The sequence below is a fragment of the Varroa jacobsoni genome, unplaced genomic scaffold (genome assembly GCF_002532875.2).
Source record: "Varroa jacobsoni isolate VJ856 unplaced genomic scaffold, vjacob_1.0 scaffold_481, whole genome shotgun sequence".
Taxonomy (NCBI): Eukaryota; Metazoa; Arthropoda; class Arachnida; order Mesostigmata; family Varroidae; genus Varroa; species Varroa jacobsoni.
In genome coordinates, this window is record NW_019213383.1 from 163,970 (window position 1) to 188,324 (window position 24,355).

The 24,355-nt window shown below is 40.6% G+C and overlaps 1 long non-coding RNA gene across 2 annotated transcripts; it reads left to right on the forward strand.

Moving 5' to 3' along the window:
* Positions 1-3,382: 3,382 nt before the first annotated feature.
* On the forward strand, positions 3,383-23,581 carry LOC111260818 (uncharacterized). 2 transcript variants are annotated; one of them, XR_002680563.2, is made up of 4 exons: positions 3,383-4,426; positions 4,524-7,506; positions 15,418-15,825; positions 23,262-23,581. It is a non-coding gene; the product is annotated as an uncharacterized LOC111260818 (long non-coding RNA). The 2 variants fall into 2 exon arrangements; XR_002680562.2 differs by having other exon boundaries at positions 4,529-7,506.
* Positions 23,582-24,355: the final 774 nt, after the last annotated feature.

Here is a 24,355-nt window from a genome sequence, read left to right on the forward strand (position 1 = left end):
AGCACTCCAAATATTTCGAGCTGTGGGTCAAGTACTTCCATTAATCATTGCTTCAGAAAAGCAACAACAGTATAGAATATAGTTATAATTTGTATACTTCATTCTTCATTAGACTTTCTACCTAATAGTAATTAATTCAGTAAGATTAGCAGTGACATTTCCTATTATTTAGCATTATTTAAATAAATAAAGCTAAGCTTTTATTTCGTGCCCAAGCACTGCTTTCTTTAGCCAAGATGACCGGATTTGCTCATTCTTGCACCTATTATATTAACGGCATTAAATGAAGATTTGAAACAAATATAATAAATTATATTTGGGAGATAAGCGAGAAGCCCTGAACAGGAGTGAGACAACAAGAAGATGAACATTTTTCTTAAACTTTTAATATTCTATACAGTAAGTTTAATAGAATGTATCCCTGTATTCATAGAACCATAAAATTATAAACCCATTCGGCAGTTCCCATCTCGTTAAAGGTCGAGTTGCTCGTTGATTGTTTCGTGCGTTTTACCGATATCATTTGATATCTAATGATGCAAACTAATTATACTTGATTGTATTGCAGATGAAGTTGTTTGGAATTTTATACATAAGAGCATTTCTTGAAACAGGACCTGGACAGGAAACCGTGAGCTGGACTAAGCGTCTCCAAAAGAATTCTTCACAATGTTTTCCGATGAAAGCAATTCTATTTACTCAAAAATAGAGTTTTACGTGCTTTCTGAAAAAAAAATTAATAGCTTTGTTCTTGGGTATAAAACGAATATATGAATATCGTTCACACCAAGTTTTGCGCCAAATTGCCGTTTGAATGGCGACGATTTCTCTCAACAACCGTTACACTGAAATGTGTCTTAGCCATTATGAATTTGTAGACGAAGTATAGATATGACTGTATGGAAGATGCTTGAACTTCCAAACCCCTTCAAAGTCTAAACTCACTCTTTTCTTTTACTTTAACTTCCAGTTATATAACGAAATCAAAATTGGCCAAAGAACATGTTCTCCTAATCTTCCCGACACATTGAATTTCTTCTTCACCCACCCTTTTGCTTTTTGTGGCTTTTGAGTCTTATTTGATACATCTCTACATCTGCAAATACAGCTAATAGTGGTCTGAAATAAGTTTGCTAAGTAAACTATATCAGTAACATCATTTAATTGAACTTGCATCTCACAGCACTGTCCTGATACATATACCGACTTATCAAGTCTTTCAATGCCCCAACGCTCGATAAGATTTTATGTACGAAGTTGTGTTTGTGACGAATCCTAGGTAATAACCTGCAAATAATCCGTAGTCGCTGTATCATAGAAATCCCTTAACTAGGCTAGTACCGTGTAGACGATCAGCTTGCCAAAACGAAGTCTGGTCGATTCTAACAAAAGCGTTCTCATTCCAACCTTTCGGATTTAGCAGATTGAGATCTTGTAAGAATCCTAGTGTTCCTCTGTTTTATATAACAAAACTTTTCAATCTTCCGTTCGTATTGTAGGTCCATTGTGGCAACACTTTGTTGCGATAAACTATCTGTTAAACCTTCATAATGATCACTATTGCCAATTCTTATTAAGCAAGGTCGGTAGCAAGATTTGTTCGGTCTCCACTCCAGCTTGAATATGAGACGTGCACCTCGAAAATGTATGGGATATGGTAAATGTCTAATAAGTGATTTATTAGTGGGCTTGTGATATTGTATTAAAAAGGTAAGAATTAATTCGTAATACTTCAGTGTGTGCTATAAGAGTGTCCACTACCGTGATATTTATGACTTGCGATTAATGAAGTATTTACCAAGCGTTTGCGCGGTTCAAATTTCGCACCTATAGGCATCAGTGTAATATGAGTCAGTGCCGCCGTCAAAAACCTGCAGAAGCCGTTGTCATCTAAAGTAACCTGATACAAGCTCAGACTACCTAACGCTTCAACATGTTTCAAAAGATTATGGGGCAATTGTCACACTATACCATCATAAATATAAAGCAAATTAGTTTGCTAGATGTTCGACGATATAGTCTACTTTAAATAGAAAAATTATCAAACTCGGACTTAATATTAATTACTCTTCCTTTCGGTTCCAGTCGCAGTTTTCCCTCGTATACCTGTCCGTTGTTTTTTTCTAACTCCTCTCACCCTCACAGTCATCTCCCACGTTGTATCATTTGTTCGACCTCTCACTTTTTCGATAAAAAACGTTTTCAGGCTAAGCCTGCGCAGCAGATCCCTCAGCTAGTTGTTTTTCAGTTTTTTCCGAACAACACATTAAGCGACACAAAGACAGAACCTTTACTTTAAGTGTTTAATGAGTCGCGGTACAGTAGTATAATTAGTGGGTGAGGGCGTGTGGTGGAGGAAGTTTTGGGCGGATAAAGATTTACTGCACCTGCTACCGTTACAAATATGAGATGCAGGCCGGCAATAACATTAAACTGATCATGCGACTTATTCTATTTCCTGATCCTTAATTTAAGCTAGCTAAATTAATCTGGGTACCCTACGATTTAAAATTATTTTGCTGATTGGCGTTGTAACGCATCGTTTCAAGGATCATGCAAGACACCTGCAACGTACGATTGTCATTCGTTGTTACCCAGCCCCTTGCCAGCTGGCGAAATCCTGTCTCTGTCACTCAAGTAGCCAGCATTTAGCTTGCTAGCAGGTCAACGTAAGGTTGATACTTAGGCTACTGACGGAAGCTACGTGAGACCGGAGCAGAGAAACAATAACATGAGCGGTATTAAAAGGAACGAGAGCTCGAATAACCGAGGAGAAATGCAGATACTGACGGAACGAAACGTACTGTAAGAAGCGGACAGAGGCCAACATCGCACAGAGGTTGACTTATTTCTCAATTAAGGAATAGAACCGAGAAGCCACCCTTTGCTGCTGCTGTTACTGCCCCCACCCCCTGTTATTGTTGTTGTTGGTACCGTTAAGGTATCTGGCGGGCTGACGTGTATTGCTTTCTCATAAAATTGCTGCAGTCTATTGTTTATTCCCCGTCGCCGCCGGCCGGTTTGCGTTTCGTGCTTCTTTCCCATGTTGTTGCTTCCTTGCTTGCCCATGAGTCCAAATTCGAGGCCGGCTGCTGCCTTCCTGGATCAGGCCTACTTGTCTATGCTGCTGCTGCCGCCGCTTTTGTGTTTGCTTGAAACGAAACAAAAGCCGGGCTACAACAGCGGCCGCAGCCTGTTTGATAGCGTTCGCTGCTCACTGCACCCGAAGCCGTGTGCGGTGAGCGCGGCACAACTGGGCGAGGGTAGTCCGGCAACACACGGCTGCCGGGCGATAGACAGTCGTCGGCCCGCTGCCGCCGCCGCCGCTGCTCTGCTGCTAACATCGCCGCTGGTGGCGAGTGAGAGGGCACCACGAGCAGGGTGGGTCAAACGGTAGCGCGACCGCGGTAGAACGACGGCACGGAGCTCCGCAAGCGATCGCTACTGCTGTTGGCGTTAGAGCAAGCGCACGTTCTCGAAACGATCAGCAGCGCAGCGGTATAGCCGACCCACCGCCATCTACTCTCGAACAAGCATCAACAATTACTAAAGCTCGACTGCGAAAATCTTTATATTAACGAGAAAAGTAACAGCTGCAGAAAGCTAGTCATAGTCGGGAAGCACGAACAGTCCAAAAACAATGCCAAGATATCCGCCTTATAGCAAGTAAATATTCAGGGAAAGAAGATAGGCCAATGAACCAAGTATCAACAACACCAAAAAAAACATCAACAAATACCAAGTGAGCGTGCGTGGCGACTTGTGTATGTGTCAAGCATCATAGAAACAGCTGCATAAGGTACGTTAGAAATAGATGATTGCTGCGAAGGAGACGTCCGGATATCTTTCCGAGTTCTCTAATGAGACAGTAGCAAATTGCTAAGTAGCTGATAGGACTTGGAGGTTAGAATACAAAAAAAAAACGTATTGACGAGCTCCGGAGTACAAGAAATGCATGCAGGTGACGGCAGCTTGAAGTTAAGATGTTGACCGCGTGTTATCGTCGGTTAAAGCTCAGACGCTCATGTTCGATTCAGCGGGTGTTTAGATGCAGTTACAACAGTGCTCCCATGTTTACTCTAGCTATTCCTATGACAATGTAGAGCCGAGCCGTATTAGCGTGCTTAGTGGAGACGGAAACAAAACGAAATAAGCAGCAAGGTCAGGGGTTTGTGTGGTTACATTCAGATCAGCTGCTAATTTTGAGGCCAGGTGGGTGAAGAGAGGAGTTCAGTCAACATAATAACAACAACAACAACATAAAGCGTACCAGACATACGGCGTTAAAGGATCGAAGGAAGGAAAACAACGCCAATAGTAATACGAGTGGGAGCGGCTAAGGTAAACGAGAAGACGAGAAGCTTGCCAACGCGGCTCAGAACTGAGTGTAAATGGTTGAATACGCTGGATCTACCCGGATGTTTATGTAAGTTGTCCTGTGCTAATGTGATCTAATATTCATTTTGGGTTTTTTGTCGCCTTCGAGAAGTAACAGTAATAGTACTACTAAGACGTTTTCTCAGCGCAGGTGAAAGTCTGACGTTCTTCTTGACTATGCATACGCGCCCGAAGTCATTATAGTGAACAGCACATGTTCGTCAACCAATCATTGGTTTCAGTAGCCCCGACGTGTTCGTAAGCCTCAACCTCGTACATACACACAGACAATGACTGGATAGTTTGTCAGGTTTGCTAAAAAGCATCACATTATTACATCGAATGACTGCGATACGCCAGGGATATCGTGAATACTTTAGCTCGCCGATAATAGTGTATGCTCTCGTAGTTACTGCCTCGGCATTTACCACTATCTATTGACAGTGACTCGTACTCTGTATCTGCTGTGTGAAAACGCTAAGTCGACCCAGACCGAGCAAGGTGTTACGGTTTGCTAAACTGTGCGACGAGCAGTAGATATTGCACAGGATTTCACGGGGGTGGATAACCTACGAAGTCTCACAAATTCACTGGCAACAAGTTGGCCAGCTCGGAACATAACTAAGCACTTCTCCAAATCGAGATCTGCCGGCGAGTGTAAATATCTAGTGAAAGCTCTCTTTATGTCCGGAAAAATAAAGTTTGCCACATTGCACTGTAGCACTGAGCTTCGCTGTTTTGTAGAGGATTCTTTTGCCTATTTGGAGTCCGAGTACAACGCCGGTCAACGCATCGAGCCAGCCAAACAATCAAGCAACCTTCACGTTAGCTAACGAAGATGCTGCTGACCAGTACACAACAGGCAGGCAGGCCTGTACCACATGTGACTGTAAGAGCCGCAGGACAAAAGGACCAAAGGAGCTGAGAGGTCCATCCATGTCGTGCTCACAGTTTCTTGTTGATCGAGCCTTAAATACAGAACACTGCCTGTACGCCCATCTCGGTATATATGCCTATGTATATATATACACATATAGGTGTATAGACTTACGAATGTAGAATCAATTACAGTGTTGCTACAGCCGCAATTAGCCCGTACAGTGATGTGATTAACAGCTTCCGAGTGAATTCATTTGTATAGGTGTTGATCTTGTTTTACGCGTGAAGTAGGAAGTATCATTGCTCGCTGAAGGTTTGCTGTTATTCCATGCATGTAATACAAATCCGTACACATCTATGAGACAAATTCTTCATATTGCTCTATGAGATAACTTCTAACGCAGAACAAAAGCACAGCAGCGCCATATAAAACGCAGTGCCATCTCTGCATCACTACGTATTCTGCTGTATTTGTGAGCATGTTTGTGTGTGTCAGATGTCGGAATTAGTTGGTCTTCTGTTGTTTCGTCTGATTGAGCCCCACTGTCGCTCTTGTTGCTACTGCTTCTGATCCGAGCTTCTACAAATGTTGTTAGCTCTATAGCTATTACAACTACAAACATTGCTAGGTTAGCAAGCTGAAATGATGATGAGGAAAAGAGGCGAGCCGATCAACTGTCGAAGTATGTGCCGATCGCCAACAACCGGCGCCAAATGACACTTTCGCATGTGGCGGTTTTTGCCTCTTATGTCGCTATCGTTGTCAACGGCATACAGCAACAAGTTGAACAACAGCAACGGCGTTGTGGTTAACAGTGCTGGTTGTCACTTTCACTGTTTGGTTGTTCATTCTTGTGTCGATCTCCTCACTCTACAGTAGTCATTGCTGTCCTTGCGTCGTGACGACAGGCCGAGGATCCTCCGCTATTTATAGTGTTGCTGCTGACCTTGCCGTTAGCAGTGTATCTTTGGGTAGACCATTGTTATTGCCACTACTACTGCTGCCTCAACTGCTATATGGCAAAGTGACAAATCAGGCTCGAATCGATTGCTGCTGCTCGAACTGCACCTTCCCGCCAACAGGTTCACGCATCAAAGTCCGCCGCCGCGCCTGCTGCTGCTGCTGCTGCTGCTGCCGCCGCCGCCGCCGCCGCCGCCGCCGCTGTCGCCGTCGCCGTCTGCTCCTTCTCAGAGATGATTTTGATGACTAAAATTACCAAAGCCACGACCATCATAGCCACGCTCATCCGCCAAAGTCGTCCCGTGCTTGTTGTGCCACCGATAACTGTATAAGGAGGGCGCGCGGTTTCGGGGTCTTCTTCTCCATCGTCATCAAAAGTGCAGTATTCGCCGTCGGCAGACTTCCCCTAGGGAACTGTCGGCTGCGAGCGGTCAGTTGCCTCTATCTCGACAGTTTCTAACGAACAAACAAAAAAGACAACAACAAAATGGCAAGAGACCGCTCGAATATAGAACGCACCATTACTATTCGTTGATCGCTTGAGTGTGCTGCAGCAGTAGCAGCAGCAGCAATTGCAGCCGGTGGCTGTCGCTATTTATGATCGGCAAGTTCGTACCAAAAAAAGTAAGTTCTGTTCGGAAAAATCCGTCATTGTTGTCGTCAGCCGTTGGCAGTAGTCGGTACACTAGAAACTGTGGATTACGGAAAGTCTTATGGAAAGGATTACACGCCCTGGTAATATTTTATATTATCGAATTAATGCACCTGTCGATGAAGTTACTGAGGTTGTTACCGTTTCGTATTGTTTGAATGGACAATGGAAAGGCAACGTGACTTATAGCAGCAGCGCAAGCGCGGTAATAGATATTTTAAAGAGAAAAATAATAACGGGTCCTCAGTGTTGAGCTTAATTGGTTTATTAGGCGATTATATGGTGCAGTGTGTAGACATGCATCTTGCTGTTCACCTGTGGAAATATGCTGTCAGGAAGTGAAGTGAGTGCGGGCAAATTTAAACTGGTTCAATCTCGAGAAATCGACTGGAAAGGTGTCAAAAGCCAAACAGTGGAGTGTGCTAATTGTCACGTAAACGTTGTGTATATGTAAAGTCTTATTGTTGTTGTTGTTATTGTCGTCGGTATTTACAATAGACGCAGTAGCGATAGTGATTCGATACTGATAATAATATTAAAAGGCGACTATAAATAAGGAAGAAGATGGAGCGGCGTGGTTACTCAGGAGGCAAGCGCGAGCGCGAGCTTCTGCTCATCTACGACAACCAAGTGAAAGGTACGTTGCTATTCATAACAACGAGATCAACAATTTACACACTTTTATCATTAAAAACGCATCACTATGCTTAATTATTAATTACACAAAATCAAATAAACTTATTGCTAATACATGTCAAGTTATTAAGACAATTATTTACCTATACTCCGGCGTTGACAGTTCAGCTCACGATGTTGCTTTTCGCAATTCCATTCTGCATTAATGTAATTGTTAATCCCGGTAAAAAGTTGACATGTGTGGTATTACCTAAGCCGATGAAATACTGTACCATTATAAATTTACTGCCAGACCCATTCGTCATTTGCGTCCTACATTCGTCATTTTTTACACCAGTAGCGCTTGATGTATTCGACCTTTGTGTCGGATTCCGCTTATGTTAGATGAACTGGGGTGATTTTAAAAAAACAACCTGTTTTTTGAGATGTCTATACAATTAAACATAAACCTGTTTTTGAATCACGGGAGTCATAGGAGGTGCAAGATATAACTAGAATTAAGAGCTTTGGCCATCATATTGGCATATCCAATTGCTTGCGTCCCGTTTGACATTTTGATTGAAAAACATTACATCTACATTATTTTCATCTTTAAATTCATTTCTTTATCCACGAGGCTCTGTTATTGACGCTATTCCGTTGAGTTACGTATGGGAAAAGGAGGGTAAGAGAAAACATTTCTTTAGGAGTATTTGGTCTATACTTCCATCAACAGTTCGCACTACTACTGAAGCTATATGCTTCTGCCTTCTGGAGAACAACAAACGCTTTGTATTGAGCGATCGTTTCGGGTGGGCATGATCACTGTACGGACATTAGAACAGTAGCCACGCTCCGTGTCAACGGAGGCAGCAAGCAGACAGCAGGGATGAAGCGTTGACACCCCATTGTGCGCTACCGCCAAAGCAGAAGGAGTTGAGAATGCATCGGAAACCGAAGGAGAAAAAAGGTACGAGGGAAAAGGACTTCCGACGTTATTGGTTCATCCGACCTTATGGGAATGAATATGATCCAACCAGTTTTTTCGGCCAGCTTTTTCTTGCTTCGTTCGTCTCTAAACACTTGTTGGAAACGGAACACAGAATGGTCATCAGAAAACTCGTATCGGTGGAGAGCCATTCGGTGACGTCGACGCTAAACGTTCCTATTTGGTCCTAATTATCAAATTAGACCTAGATAGTACGATGCTGGCACAGCATTATACATGGGCTACTCAGCGTCACTTAACTGACCTATGTCCGATCGTCAACGGCTAATGCAATGTGAAATTAAACAAACGTTCTCTAGCCTAGTTCATGTCAATGACGACTGTCGTTGCCTCTACAAAGCTTGCGGGCGAACTCACATATTTTGGCAGTGATGTTCGTGTCAGAACACACACCATGTGCCCGTCAGCCATTCTGGCATAGAAAAAAGCAGTGTATTGTTACACCTTTGATCAACCGCTACAACTGCTAACTGGGTCTGCATAGAGTGATGACCAAGCTACATGATGGATCATCGACCATTTTTCACAGTAGGCTACCTATCGCAGAGTTGTATGCTGTTCGTCAGGCGAGTTGCTGCGCCCAATAAGGAGTCATTTATTGGTAATAACGATCATGATGATCTTGTTATTGTCATCGTTTTTGCCGATTAATCTGGTATTCCGACAAGCATAAATCTCGACGTCCTTTTTTGGCTATGACAGTGGAGACATATAGTATAAATGCGGACATGCATATATTTGTAGAAAATTTATTATTATGGTGGGGAAAAATAAAATCCAAGCAGTGTATACTCTATCATGATTCATCATTTGGTCACTTTGAGACCCGAATTAGTGAAGTAGTTAGAGTAAGCAAAAACGACGAATGAGAATTTTAGAGCACAGTCTTCCTATACCACCGTCTAAATGAAATGAGCAGTATTTGCGTGCAGAAATTCGTAGGCAACACATAAACCTCCTTATTAAGATAATCATCTAACTGGGCCTCCTTTTACTTTTACGAAACTTTTTTTTAACTTTACGAAATATATGGACTTTTTATTGAGTCTAGTTATTGCTGATTTGATAAGCCACACCAGCATGGGTACTCAAAGATGGCTAACGGTTTGTGTGATTAACGTCTAGCCATCAGAAATTGCAAAATTAGTAATAATAATTGCATTATTTAGGCAATTTCACGTCTATGCATGTAGTGACATAAGAAAAGATAAACTTTTTAATTATTTAAACAATTATTACCTTAGTCCCCGTGATTTTAATGTTTAAACAGCCCAATTTGGAAATTACTCTCCTTATAATTTCGGTCTTGATTACAACACGTTTTGCTTTTGGGATAAATTATTTTCTACTAAAAACTTACCTGAACTACTTTCTAATAGTATAGCAGTTGCATTTGACCCACTGTCACTAACAGCGACGTTTCAGTTGTTATCTTTAGAATCTTCGGCTGCAGCATTAACGGGGACGAAACTGGCTAGTCCCTTGGCAATACCTGTTTTACTTTTAAAACTCTTAATAGTTTTTTCTATTAACATAAAAACTCTGGGTGTTCCGAAGATGTCTGTCGTATTTAATTTTATCAAGAACATATGAGTGAGGCTTCCCTTCTATCTGTCCATGTAGAGAGCTTCAATATGTGTAGTGGGCTTCCTATTGCCTTAAACTTGAACGCAACTCCTACCGCCAAATACCTGTTGTTATAAGCGCTAAATAAAGGAAAAAACTGTCGAATATGGTTTGATTCTGAAGTCGAACAACATACCAGCTCGTAAAAATTTGAATTCAATAATTTTGCGAGTCAAGCAAGTAAAGTATACGTAAATAGTGCGTCTTGCGGTGAATGTAAACGATTGTTTGACACGAAGTACTATCAAAATGGCAAAAAGGAGTGTTAGTTGCGTTAAAGTGTATTCTAATGTATTGTAAATATACTCTTAACATGATTTCTCTTGAAACTCCGCTCTTAACCTCAGTTGTAAAAACATATCCTGATCTTAACGCTTCTTCGATTATATATGAGAACTACAATGAGAAGGGGCTAATTAGAGAATTTTATTCATCTAGCACTTAGTTGTTACCGGACAAGGAAGTGCTGCGCATTTGCCCTAGTGGCTTGCTTATTACAGCGGTGTTAGATCTAGACAGATCGTCAACACACGTAACTAATATTTCATATACATTTTTCAACGCATGTCTTCCTTTTTGATTACTATATTCGTCCTCTTGTCTATAGCGTTGCCGATGTTTTTGCGTTCAGTGGCCAACTTCCGCAGCAGTTCGCCATTACTGAGACTATGATTCGTCCTAACTGTGCAATGCAATTTCTTCGTGAAAATTCTATGTTGCAACTAACTCACCGACTCTGTAACGTCATAACATCTCTAGTACGTGTCTCTAGCGGAATGGAAGAGCGCAATTTGTGCTTGATTCAAAGCAGACACTCGCCTTATATAGCTATGCAGATCTCGGATTTCAGATGCGACGAGAGCTATAGGGACATAATAAACAGGCGGGTGAGAGCTCGGGATTTCAAGCAAGAGTTGTTCAGATGGTTTTTGCCCATTCGCTATACGCGAACTCAGACTTTCATCCCCAATTTCCGCACGCCCTAACGTAACAAGTTGCCGTAAACGAATAACGACAAAGCCATAAAACCTACGCTTAAGTTGTGCTTTGTATGTTATGTCTGTAGCCCGGCTGGGATGGTGTTTGTGGCCTAGTTCTATGATACTTCCTTTTCCCAGCAGTACGCAAAGCGTGTGGACTGAAGCAACATACACCAGACACCGGCATATTTAGATTGAGAACGTCAGCCAAAGGGCTTTATTTGCTAGTGGGGATAGTTTATTTGCTAAAGGTCAATAGCGTGCTTTTTGGTTTTCGTGATACCAGAACTCAAACGATCGTGCTGCTTTCCACTCCTGAGCTTTAATGTGTTCAGGGGCGCCAGACATATTGTAATTAAAAGGAATGTAAGAGGATGGAAGTGCGCGTAATATTAAAATCAGAGCTATCATAGGAATAACTAATTTTTGTAGTGGCCTTACGTAATGTGGACGGATGGAAGTCGATATTGTGGGCTGGCAATCGAGCGATGGCGTCAGATGCAGCAGATCCATCTTGCTTTGTCCTTCACCCAGACAAACCAAATTTGTAATTGGTACCTTATTTGACCAAGCTGCTGATTGCTCTTCATTATATGATATCAGGTCTTTCTTTTGCTCCTCATTCATTTACGCCACTCAAACGTCGAGCCACATACTCAACTGCGTCTTTGTCTTTATTCCTGTATAATCTAATACTGAATAATACGCCGTGGCCAGAGGGCGGAGAAAATTGCCCAGTACGAATGCGATCGTTAACCTGAGTTCCAATTTCTCTGATGCTTCATAGGCCGCCCACTGTAATAGTGTATAAAATTCATTCCCAATAGCAGTAATAATTTTCATAACATACTATGCCATAGTCAATACTGCTAGTTGATTTACGTGTGATAGAAGTAGTCCGTCTTTATGAACATTATTTACATATATACGCAATAGTCGAAGTAAGCAAAACGATGCCACGCGTAACTTGAATTACTTAAATATTTGTCACGTACATACATTGAAGTAGCAACTATAACTGTCTCCGCTGGTTGTCACATGAGGGTATATACAGATGTGTCTGATGATACCAAGGATCATTAACGAGTTGGTCGCGTGTTTTAACGCGAATTCCTAATACAATGCGAGTATATTTTCACGGGCTCCTAATTTTAGTTTTTCCATTATTCAGTTAATAATGAATCTTCTATTGAGAAGGTTTATCGTATTCAGATAAAATTTTTTACTTGATGAGGCATTATCCTATACATATCATTCGAACGACTAAGACTTTATTCGGGATGTTAGACGAAACTGGGATGGTTACATACTGATAATGAATGCAGCTCCGCGTGTGTAAGTTAACACGGAAACTGAATCTGAAGTAGAATTTAGCTCTGATTGAAGAGGCTCGTAAGGAAATCTAGTGGAGTCTAGGATAAAGTGCCTGACCTATTAGAGCCTTAGGAACCAACTGAAATAAGTTGTTAGATATGAATGCACATATGAATTGAGATTTGTCATATATTGGTATCAAAGGAGCAGGATATTATTAGTTAGAACTTCGTCAATAAACAATGTTGTTATTATCTGGAGACACTGCGAATAAATTATAAAATAATAAAATATTCGGAAATCAGCTCTCAGTGGAAAGTATATTTCATAATGACGGACAAGCTGTGCTCATATAACAACTACTTCGCCTTTAGCTATAAGTGAATCTATATTATTTATAAACATTGAAAAATGGTAAAAAAAATATTATTGCATATGTAAGAACAATATTTGTTGCAATCGCAACGCGAATACGACCAGCCAGTTCATATTGCGTTTTTTCTTCTACTACATTGCATTTCTACTACCCGCTGGCTTAGCTATCTGGCGAAATTTCTAATACGCTAAGCGATATACAGAATTACCTGTCACAATTTTACATAAATGTTTTTTTTGTTTTTATTTTTCCTTTTTATATATGTATTGTACTTTTAGAGAAGCTAGCTGGCTTGCTTTGCAGTTGTCACATATATCTGACGGGCTCGGAGGCGTTTTTCTCAAAATACTCATTACTCAATGACACTCAAACAGAAGATCATTGGACCATGACGTTGACGTTTTGCTCTTCTGTTAGCGTCATCTGTAAGCCTGTCCAAACAGAAGCGATTATCGCAGGTCACGTTTTTGGATTAGGCGCTTTCTGGATGCATTATAGGCGAGTAAGACCGTGTTCAGATCTGATTAATGCAATGTCAGCCAAAATATCATGTTTGGAATTTTTCGTGCAAGCTGTCTGTGATTCCTGTAGTCGATCAGCAGACTTGCCTGCGGTCTCGCTTAATCGGACTAGGAACGTTGTATATATTACGCCGACGAATGTCACGGCCGAGCACCGTGAATAAGTACCCTATTTTAATAGTGCGATATAATATATATAAGATAATACCAGAACATGTCAGCTAAACAATCTAGTCGAAGCGAACCGAAAGCGAAAAGACACGCCATACAGCTTGTTGTTGTCAAAGCAGTTAAAAGAAAAAATCTTACAGAGGGTATTCATTATAAATAAAATATAAATGGATTTTAATACGCGTCAATTTAGGCCAGAAAAAATGTAGAAGCTCTTAAGTAGAAATTAAGAGCTAGTAACTAACAAAGCCAGATTTCCCACTTTGGTCAGCCTAAGAGAACTTATTCTGCTTTGGAAGCAGAGTTTCAATTAAATTCACGACGAAGTCTTACTTCGGTTAGTGAAAGCGAATCCCGCATGCTTTGAAGCTTCCGCTGCTTGTCAAAAAGACCTAAAATGAGATAGCTAAAATATATTCTGTGCTTTTTAGAGTTCTTCTTGATTAATAATGTCTGTTCTCCTAGCGAAACGTTTGCCTTATTGTTTTGGTGACCCAATGAGCTCTAGATAACTTGAATAAAAGCTTGACACGAAAGCTTCCTACTGGCTGACAGCCAGCTCTTATTTGAATCTCTGATAAAAATTGAAGTCGGCAAAATCGATTTCTCCAGATTAGAGTGTTTAGCCTGTTGAAAATTTATTGATTGGGCATCGATAAAGTTAGAAAAGGTACCCAAGTTGCAGTTGGTAGCGAAGTTCTTCTCTTAGCTGGAATTTCGGTGGGTGAATCGTTTTATGAGGTCCTTGCTTGGCTGATCTGCAAGGACGAGATGCTAACATTTTTTTTGGAACTTATAATGAAAATATGCATATGTTTATAAACACTGTCCAAAAGGAATTATGTTTCTTTCCAATAAGTTGTAGTATAAATAATAGCGATTGCTAAAGATCAAATACATTTAAAACCATATTACTACGATGGACATCATTGTTTAAAGACATGTAAACGATAAAGATTTTGGCGACAAGCGATTTAAACTATTTCAATAAACGAGACTTGCCTTCAATTGCGCTCAGCTTCATATGATGATTTCTCATAAGGAAATCAAAGCTTCTTATTAGACTGTGCTGTTCTAGTACATCGTTAGAGATTTGTTTTCACAATAATTCATGATATACGCATTGTTTAACCATTAGGATAGCTTGTTGATACACTTATAGTTCAATAACCTTAAATATAATATATAAGACTCCACAGACATGTTTTCTGCATTATCCACGTAGCGTGTTAAAGGTAACTAAAAATTTTAGTCTTCAGTGAAATTGGCTAACACTTAACGAAATATAGATAGTTTAAATACAAAACGATATCTCCATAAAGTGAATTAAATTAACCTGACCTGGAAGAAAGGTTGTAATGTCACATTATTAAGCATACATCCATTTTGACAACGTCGAGTCGTCTCCGTTTACATTTGTCTACCCGCATGCCTATAATGGTGACTACTACAAAATTGCATCATAGCGAGTACCTTGGCTTCCAGCTAAGTATCTGAGGCCCCAAGATCTGTCTCTAAACCCGTCTGCATTGCTTGAACCTACTTGTTGACGCTGGGAGCCTCATGCGGGTAACCTTACGTGGACATAGTGGCTGTGAGACTTAACAGGCGAAGCAGGCACCTACCTGACGTTTTGTGAAGCTAGCTATGAAGATTTTATGTTGTGACAGGCAATGTAGAAGTCGGCTGCGTTTCCAGTTCGTTAAATTACCAGCAAATGTTGAGAGTGACACCTAATGTTGGTTTTGGAAGCTTCAATGGGGGCGGGAAAGAACGATAGCGACAGACAGAGTGAAGAGGTGACGCAGCTTTGCGGATCTCTCATGTTGTTAACATTTTTCTCTTATCTTTACTGTTACTAAATATATAATGTAGCAAGCGAGTTTACTATTATATTTTCGACTCTATAATTTATTGGCTTTCTTTGTTCACACAGGTTGTGTAATGTGCATCGCTGGCGAGATTTAAAGCAACATGTCCTAACTGCTTTCAACCGAAAGTTTGACCGTTCTAACCACCGTCCCGATCGCCCTGATTTTGCATTTAACCAAGCAAAATTATTGAACGAGAATTGTCACTTCAGTGGGCGAGGTCTTCAGGAATTTTCGCCTCAGTTGAAGAGAGGAGGTGCACGTGTTAAAAAGGCGTCTAGTTTACGGATTTGCCAAACATGCAAAAGGGAATCGAGATCAGTTGTCGACAACTGCTCACCGTGGGTAGCCTTGTATCCGTCCAACGATTGCAAAGGTCGAATTTGCGTTTATTTCCTACCCGGGCCCTGAATCGATATCTATGTATATCATATCCGGGTTCGTCTGTCGGCCAAACGCACTGGTAGTACTCAGTAAGTAGTAATCCGTTTTTTGGAGACTGCTACATCATTTCGTGAAGTTCTATGTATGTACTGCAGGTGTACATGTTTGTAACATTGAAAATTTAATTAAAAAACAAAAATTAGATGACCACGTTAAGTGTTAAGATACTTCGGATTGGTCAACAATGGGGGAAGCTTCTAAAGTAAAGTATTCATCCCGTGGCTGACTAAATTGGAGATTTCAAGTTAGAATATGTAGAAAAATCCAATTTATTTGAAACATGAATGCCTATTTGTGGATGTGTCGTCAAGTAATTTCTTATTACTCCACGTCGGGTAAACACTAATTAAATATATACGTGTTAAGTTGACATTTCATATGATAGCGAGACCACCGTATATAAAGCGTATTAGGAATCGGTCATTGTTAATCTTGTCTGAAGTGTTATCATTGGAGATTCGTTTCCGTAGTATAAAGGGAACTATAATCCACTATATTTATGAGAACAAATATCATCTAGCTTGTGGCAGCTGTCGCCTGTTCAAAGCAAATCATAAGAACTATACCTAGAAACTAGTCATCTAAGGTGAATCGCGCTTAAAAAAATTATTGCCCCTTATTGTATATATTTAGTAGCCTTTTTTAGGAGAAGCGTTGTAGAAGGTCGATAAACTAAACGTTTTAGAGCCGGAGTACGCGATATGCGTAGTGAACTTATAATAGTAACAAGTCTTGCGCGAAAAACTTTGCCCCAACGATCTCGACAACTAACGAACTAAAGTGCTAGAACCACTATATATGCATCCGCATAATCATGTATCGGAGACATGCCAAAACTTTTCAATAACGACACTACGTATAGCTGCTTGCCAAAGATATACGACCACCCATATTCACATAGAGGGGCAATCGCGAGTAACAAAGTTTGTGTAAGGTCAGGCACTTTTTACGCTAGAGAGCATTTTCGACCGGTTTTCTACTGACAATTTGTTATTGACTATCAAAAATCTTATTCACTATAAGATTTTTGATAGTCAATAACTTCATTGTCGAATACTAACCAAGTCTGAGCCGGTTATCATTCTAAATAGAAGGTGCATCGCAGCAAATTGGGTTTTGAACATAACCCCGCATATGCGACTCTCGCATTGCTTAACGATTTCGGCTGTATCAACAACTGCAGGACCAATAATTACAGTCCAGCACCGTGTACTAAAAACGCTGTGATAACATAAGTGTGATGAAAGTCAAATGAGTAATTAATCGGTAGCTGCATATGGCTTTCTTGGTTTAATTAGTCTTGAGAGAACGGTTGGATAACGAAACCACCAAAGTGTGAAAGGTACAAACGGGTTAGACTAGCTAATCTGCAAATACTTATCGAGTACATAAACGCATTTACTTATACTCTCCAGTAAGATCTGTCAAAAAAAATACATTTTTTTTAATGGAAAATACCTGCTTGTAACTGCCATATAACGCATTGTAGACGAGTATTAAGCTACTTTATATGTGATGTACCGTGTTCTCCTGTGGTTGCTTAATAAGCTGGGTAGTAAACGTATGAGAATCACAAAAAAAAATCTGAAAAATCACCAAGAAATACTCTATAGTGCACACAGAGCGAACTGGACAATTTCTGTCGGAGCTTTGGCACACAACATTCTCGTATGTTGGAGAAATACTGCCCTGTGGAGCACCTCGTTCCTGTGTGGTTCAACGAGTTCAGTTTAAGATGTTTTTACATATATTTTAAAGTAATCATATATCCTTTTTATTCGGTTTATAGGATTTAACATTTTGCTTACATGAGCTTCAACTTACAATTGGCTGCAATTAATGTGTGCTAATCCGATACAGTTTTTGTATGGTTTTATAAGCACGTCGGATTTTAGTGAACATAAGTAATATACATTAGCTATTATTATTACAAGTTTATAATCAACATATCATCCCAAGGATGCAATATGCCACTAACAGCATTCAAGCACAGTTGGCTCCCATGTTAACAAACGTCGTTTTCCTTAGTCTATTGTACAGATACTATTTCCGACCTCCACACCTGCCGACTTCATGATTTTCATTTTCAGCTTCGGCTTTTCCTTGTATCAACTGACACCACTTAAACAATACATGTAATGTTTTACCTTATGTCCAGTTAATTCAGTTGCATTCAACGGTCCTTCATATTTTCATTTGATGTCTCCCCTTATACCGAGAGAAGACTACGACGGGCAGAAGAGAATGACGAAGAGACCCGAAAAAGCGATTTGAATTGACGATTGAATCTCACACAAATTTTGCACAATATATACACACACACACGCATGAGCGTACTCGTGTAGATCCAGAGCAGAGACAGGGCATAAAATAGAGAGCGTAATGCCGAGCAAAGCAGCGATGTCGCTGCTGACAACAGAACTCTGCTTGAGATGGTGGACCTGTCGATATTCGAAGATAGCACCCGAGCCCATGACTTCCAGGGTAGCCCTCAAGCATGCTTCAACGAACAGAGAAGGGCAACAGCAGTAGGAAACAGACAGGGAGCGCCAGCCACTGCGTCACAGGCGGCATAGTCGTTCCCTAGATCACCCACGCACCACTTCTGTCATTGCATTACCGCCACATGCTTTCATAGCCGCTTCTATGACAGTCTCTACTTCCCATTCCAACAGCGCCTGTTCGTTTATACCCTTGAATCCTTCTGATATGACCTTAAATGCGGCGTCACCCCACAAAGGATGGCGCTTTTGGCACCCCACATTTAATGAGCTGCATGCGCATTACAAGCCGATAGACAGTGCCAACGGTGTTCGCCCCCTTGAGCAATCTTTGCGCAGCTTTACACGAAGATCTACCGCATAGACGTTAACATATATTAGGATTGTCTCAATATATATATATATATATATGCGAGGATTTCTATCACATGTTCTATATACATTTTGTGAAGGCTGGCACATTTGATAAGCTAGGCTGAGTTGGATAACATTGTAGAAACTAGTTGTCTATCTTCAAGGTTACTATGCATGGCGGATGCTAGCACATGGGTTTTAATTTCTATGAGTGTATATTGAATTGATGAATAGGTCCAAGTAAGATATTATACATAATATGACAGGTCCAGGTTAACTACAGAAAAGGAGCTATCCAGGAATACGTTTGCGCAGAAGTTTGCACAGAGGTGTATTTATCTATGCCGTTGGCTTGGAGTTGGACGCTAAGTGGGCTCTGCTGCTTAAGCTTACATAGTTTATAGATGTGTACTAATAAATGCATGCTGAAAGAAAAACTATCACCGAGTGCTTTCTGATGTCTTTTCGCAGTACTTTAAAGGACCCTCAGAATATACATTTAAGCCACGTTCCATTGATAGAAACAATGATAATCCTGGAAAAAAAATAAATCAAGGATTATTGTTTTTGAGTATTTGTAAATATTTCCCATTACGCAACTAATCATTGTTCTCTTCTTGCAATTACTTTAACTCTTCGGGCTACAATAATAGTATATTGCTTGTTCGAAAAAGTGCAAATACAGAATATGTAACTTTGAGAGCTGGGATAATCAGAAATAAATCCCAAAGGCATACGTATTATGTTTGTTATAACGGGCGCTCAGAAGTTGGCCAGGCTACTGCTGTCGATGCTGCGAGTTTCCCAGACACCGTTTATGTCCTACGAACTCATGCATAATGCCGTGTGGTCCCAGGCGTATGGCTGTATAAAACGAAGCATAGCAACAGCATCCTGAAACGTAAAAGAAAATAGAAACGCCGGCGACAGCGTTGGTAGTAGAAGTGTCGTCCGCTAGCAGGTGCGATCTCGGCTTACGCTAATGGAACAGGTGAAGGGCGACTCAAGTCAGCACGGAGGAAAAGCGAGAGAGGCCCTCAAGCTGGAAACTCAGCCTCAAGTGCGTTCGTTTATTCATCCTACCTTTTCGTGTCTTGATGGACGAGTTAATGAACAAATCGGCAAAATGAGGGTAAATAGAGAAAAGCTTGTCATGAGCAGTGTCAACCAAGTTACGATGGGTTTGCCAGCTGAGCTTGGGTAAAGGTCGCTGGAACGTCGAAAGCTGTGTCGGTGTCGAAAAAACGGTAGAGCAGTCCGGAATAGGGCTCCACGGTTCGTTCGTTAGATGATGGTAATTTCATTTCTGTTCTAGTGATGCTGGCTACGCTGATGCTGCTATAACGAGCTGGTTGTTCTAATATTGTTGTTATTATTTATTATAGTAACGATGCTGAAGAACTTTTTACAAGTGCGGCAGGGAAAAATCCCCAACGTGTGAAAAGAGCGGAGAACTTTGATGAAAATCCTCCCTAGAAGTTTTGCAGAAATTGAAAACCATTCATAAAAACCTGAAACAAATTATTGAAATATAAACAAGAGAAGATCCATCGAAATTGAACAAAATTGTTGCGCGTACTGTATGTGCTTAGCGGCCATATGACCATCTATGCGGAAAAAGAATACAGAGCTGACTGACTTAGCTGACTAATGTGTTGCACGAGATACAAGACAATGTCTAGGTGTCTGTTACGTACTATTCCACTACACACGGGTGCAATAGGGACCCACAAACTACAGAGCTATGTGAGAAAAATTTTTGCGTAAGAGCTCATTTTCGTTCCTTCCCGTAGGGAAACTGATGACAAAAACCATGGGTTCCTAATCACTTCATGGCCCAGTCCTGTTGCCTGGCATAGTTTACCCGTTTTTAGACAGCTTGTAAAATTGTGCCTTTTGGCCAAGGACGATTTTGCCCGGATTTTTTAATTTAAAGTACGAAGCGTTCTTATTTACTCGCCATGCTGTCTATGCAGAAGAGTTGCTGAGTCTCTTTATCTAAGTACACAAAACGTCCCTGTAGTTCAGGTCGTGAAGGATTTGCCGTTGCTGTTATCCTGGCCGCTTTTTCCAAATGCGTCTGCTTTAATCAATTCTAATTTTCGTATCTTGTCAACTCTCCGAAATTTACATTTCAGCGCACATTCTTGAAACCCAGCTCCCTCAGAGCTATCAATGAATGTGAGCTATGCCAACGTCAGTGTTTTTTTTTCTATGGTGAAATCAATAAAGTGTTATTGAAAGTACAATTAATTCGTTTAATTTTCACACTCGTGTACTAGCTCTCGATAGCAAATGCATGAGTTAAACCTCCATTATATAGAGCGTATAGAACTTATTTAATATTACATGCGGAATTCGATATTATGGCTTAATATGCAATGTAGTAAGAGATACCACTTAGCTTAATCACTTCCCACACAGCCTATTCTGTTACCTATATTTGAGCTAAACTTGAGTTAAACCGTTTAGCTTAGGGTACTTCTAAGATGCTGAAAAACACTGCTGATCTTTCTATTTGACAGCTGGGGATATCGTATTAGCTCTCCTAAAAGCCGTATTTACAAAAGCCAGTCTACGTGCGCAAGGAAAAGCTCTGGGTGGAAACCAGCGGGAATAACGATGGAATAAAACGTAAAAATAGAGATTGGCAAACCTGTAGGGTACGTCTAATGGTAGAATAGAAGTTGAAGGTGCGGCTAGTCTGATTGGCTAACAGATCACTTCTTCGCGAACGAAGATCGAGCAAATTTGCCGCGAAAGGAACACAAAAAAACTGTTTTCGATTTTTGGTTAATGCAAGTAATACCAAGCTCTCCTCTGTAGGAAAGTCTCATAGAATGTATCTATTATGAGGTAATGCACAGCTTGTTGAAACAACAATTTCCTGGAGAGCTCGTTTGTTGACCGTAATCGACTGTGTCCCTCGCAAAGTCTTAGTATCCGTAGCACCATGCAATTCATGCTGGTTACTAGCAAAGACCATTTGCTTTTCTCTAACAATGTTTGTCGATCCTTTTTATTTTTTCCTATCCTGTTATACCTTATACGTTTTGAATTTGCTGTACCTTTTCAATATCGTCACCAGGCAAGTCAATATGGTACGTGATGTGGCCGACAGTTATAACTTTGTGTGATTGCTCTCCAAACACTTTTGGTATTAGAACCATTATCTATAACAAGCAACATCAATATCTCCTACGAGAGTAACTGCCCCCGCAACTATATACATGCCCGTTTCTTTTTAGGCTCCACGCAGCAGTAATTTGCAAATAGCGCCCCCGGGGAAGTGCGGAAGTTGCTTCACCTGTCACTGAGCGGAAAAACTAGAAGACTGCTCGAGTTATCAACTTTTCGCTCCATCTCTCTATGTTCTTGGTAAACAAGAAGATTAGGATAAATGGCCATATAACTATTAATGCAACTTCGTGGGGCATTGATTTTCGAAGATGCTTGCGAGGCAGCGAATAAAGATGAGCGCCCTGGCAAAACGCTAGTCAATCTTTAAGGTCTTATTTGGAGTCGTTCGTAATGCGTTGGGTGTTATTGATGAAATTCTCGAAAGCGATGCTCTGGATAACGCTCGCTGTGCCTGCATGGTAGTTCAGGTCGTTGGTTTTGCGTCAGTGTTGTTATGAATGTTTGTGAGAAATTTAATTTTTGACATGACGCTTCAAAATTACAGCTATCTTTAATAGTATGAGGAGATTCAAAGGGTGTACTATAGGTCTGTTAAATTCCTTCAGTGATGCCTGGAAGTTGTGGCAAAGTGTGCACACGAAACTTATGGCTTGCCTCGGACGATGAACTGCAGAAGATTGTTTTCGTATGTAAGATACTAAAAAGGGTATCTATTTTCAGTCTTTGAACTGTATTCGTCTAATCTCTGTGCCCTTCGGCAGATAGGAAAAGAGCCACATCAAGCTATTTATTTTCGTAGTCGCGTACCAGTGTCGCGTACGAGTGTCAACGTGAAAGGTCGAAGGCCGAAAAGCGAAATTATCGTAAATAACTTTAATGAAATAGACAACACGGAATATAACGGCACGAAAGCCACATGAGCTATGATACGTATGAGCGTGAAAAGAGACATAATAAACCTGGCTGAAAAAGGCCACCAGCTTCATTTCGATCAGTCGAGTATTACCTAGGACGATACGAGAGGTGCGAGCACGCTAGGTATTGCGGTATGTGGTGTCGTCGAACGCCTCTGTTTGATAGATACGCTGTCGAAACAAAGTGTTTGCGTCTGCGGTGCGAGATCGATTTATCGAGAGTTATGTCAAAGCTCATTCGTAAATGTTCTTGTGAATGCATTGTAAATTGAGGTTGGATGACGATGTTTAGCCACGGATAAAAGATGTAGTATAATTATGAAACATATGTTTTGACAAAAGACAAGAGGACGCGGTCACTAATTACTCGTCCTCCCACAAGATTCACTCGTGATCCTCTCATAAGTAGATTTTATCTATGTAGTTCGTTTTATAGAATGCTGTAAAATATTTTCTTTTTTTAAAAAAAGAGCTGAATTTTCTAGAAAAAATCGGTGTTCTTCAGCTATTTTCAAAGTAAATTGTTATTAAATTTGACCATTTACATCTTTCTAGATTTCATCTAGACGTTATGCGTTGTATACCGTCCTGACACTTATCACCTCCGTCCTGACACCGAATCAACGATGATCACTCTCGGACCCCTTTTGACGGAGGTAGGTTATAGCTCTTTATACCGTACGTGAAGCGGACCTGCCGACGCACCTGAGAAGTACATCACAATTTTGATCGCTAACTAACAGTTAAAATTAACATCCAGTCAAAATCATTCCTCGGTATTTTAAACATTGTAATTTTTTCGATTCTCAATTTTCTTTCATGGCCATACACAAAAGTGTTAATAAATCTACTAAACAACATGATCTTTTAGCCGACACAGTATCTTTTAATTAGCGTTACTCCTCGTTTCTAGAGAATATTCGTGCACTCTGGCAATTGTTGTGGCGGAAGTCTTTTAGTCGACCTTCTACACACTTCCTGTACACGGCTGGAACGCGGTGATTGACGAATATATTGTTGCTGGAATTTATGCACGGCCAACGCGCCATTTTGAATCACGCTGAGCAAAATCTTTCAAATCTCATTTGTTAGTTTTTGAGAATACAGGGATACGCAATTGATTATTTATCCTCGTAAAATTCATCGACCCATTCGAATTTCCTCTGTAAAACTAACCTTTAAATATCTATCTGAAAATGAGACACTGACGGCGAGACATGGCACAGTCAATGCTGAAACTAAAAGAAAAGAATTACAAGACCCAAAATCGAAGCCTCAATGTAGATAGTCAACGGGACGAGTTACTTCAGTCAACTTTCTACTAATCTTATACACTCGTTCCCTCGGAACACGTTGATACAAAGTCTTGCACTGCCCTATCCTCTCCTACAAGTATTTAAATTGTATACATCTTCAATACTCGCTTAGTCTGCAGATCTAGAGACAGTGATTCACAATTAGTGTGCGCATTTTTGCACAATATTGACCTTGTTTTTATTGTAGAAATTTGAATAGGCGCAGGTCGCCAGTGCACTTTTTTAAGGTAACAAAACTTATAATGTGCTTTTTTTTCTATAAACAGTTTAAACTGTTCCGAAGCTCAGCTTTTTTCTAAGGCAGAAGTCTTTACCCTTGATCTGTTTCGTTAT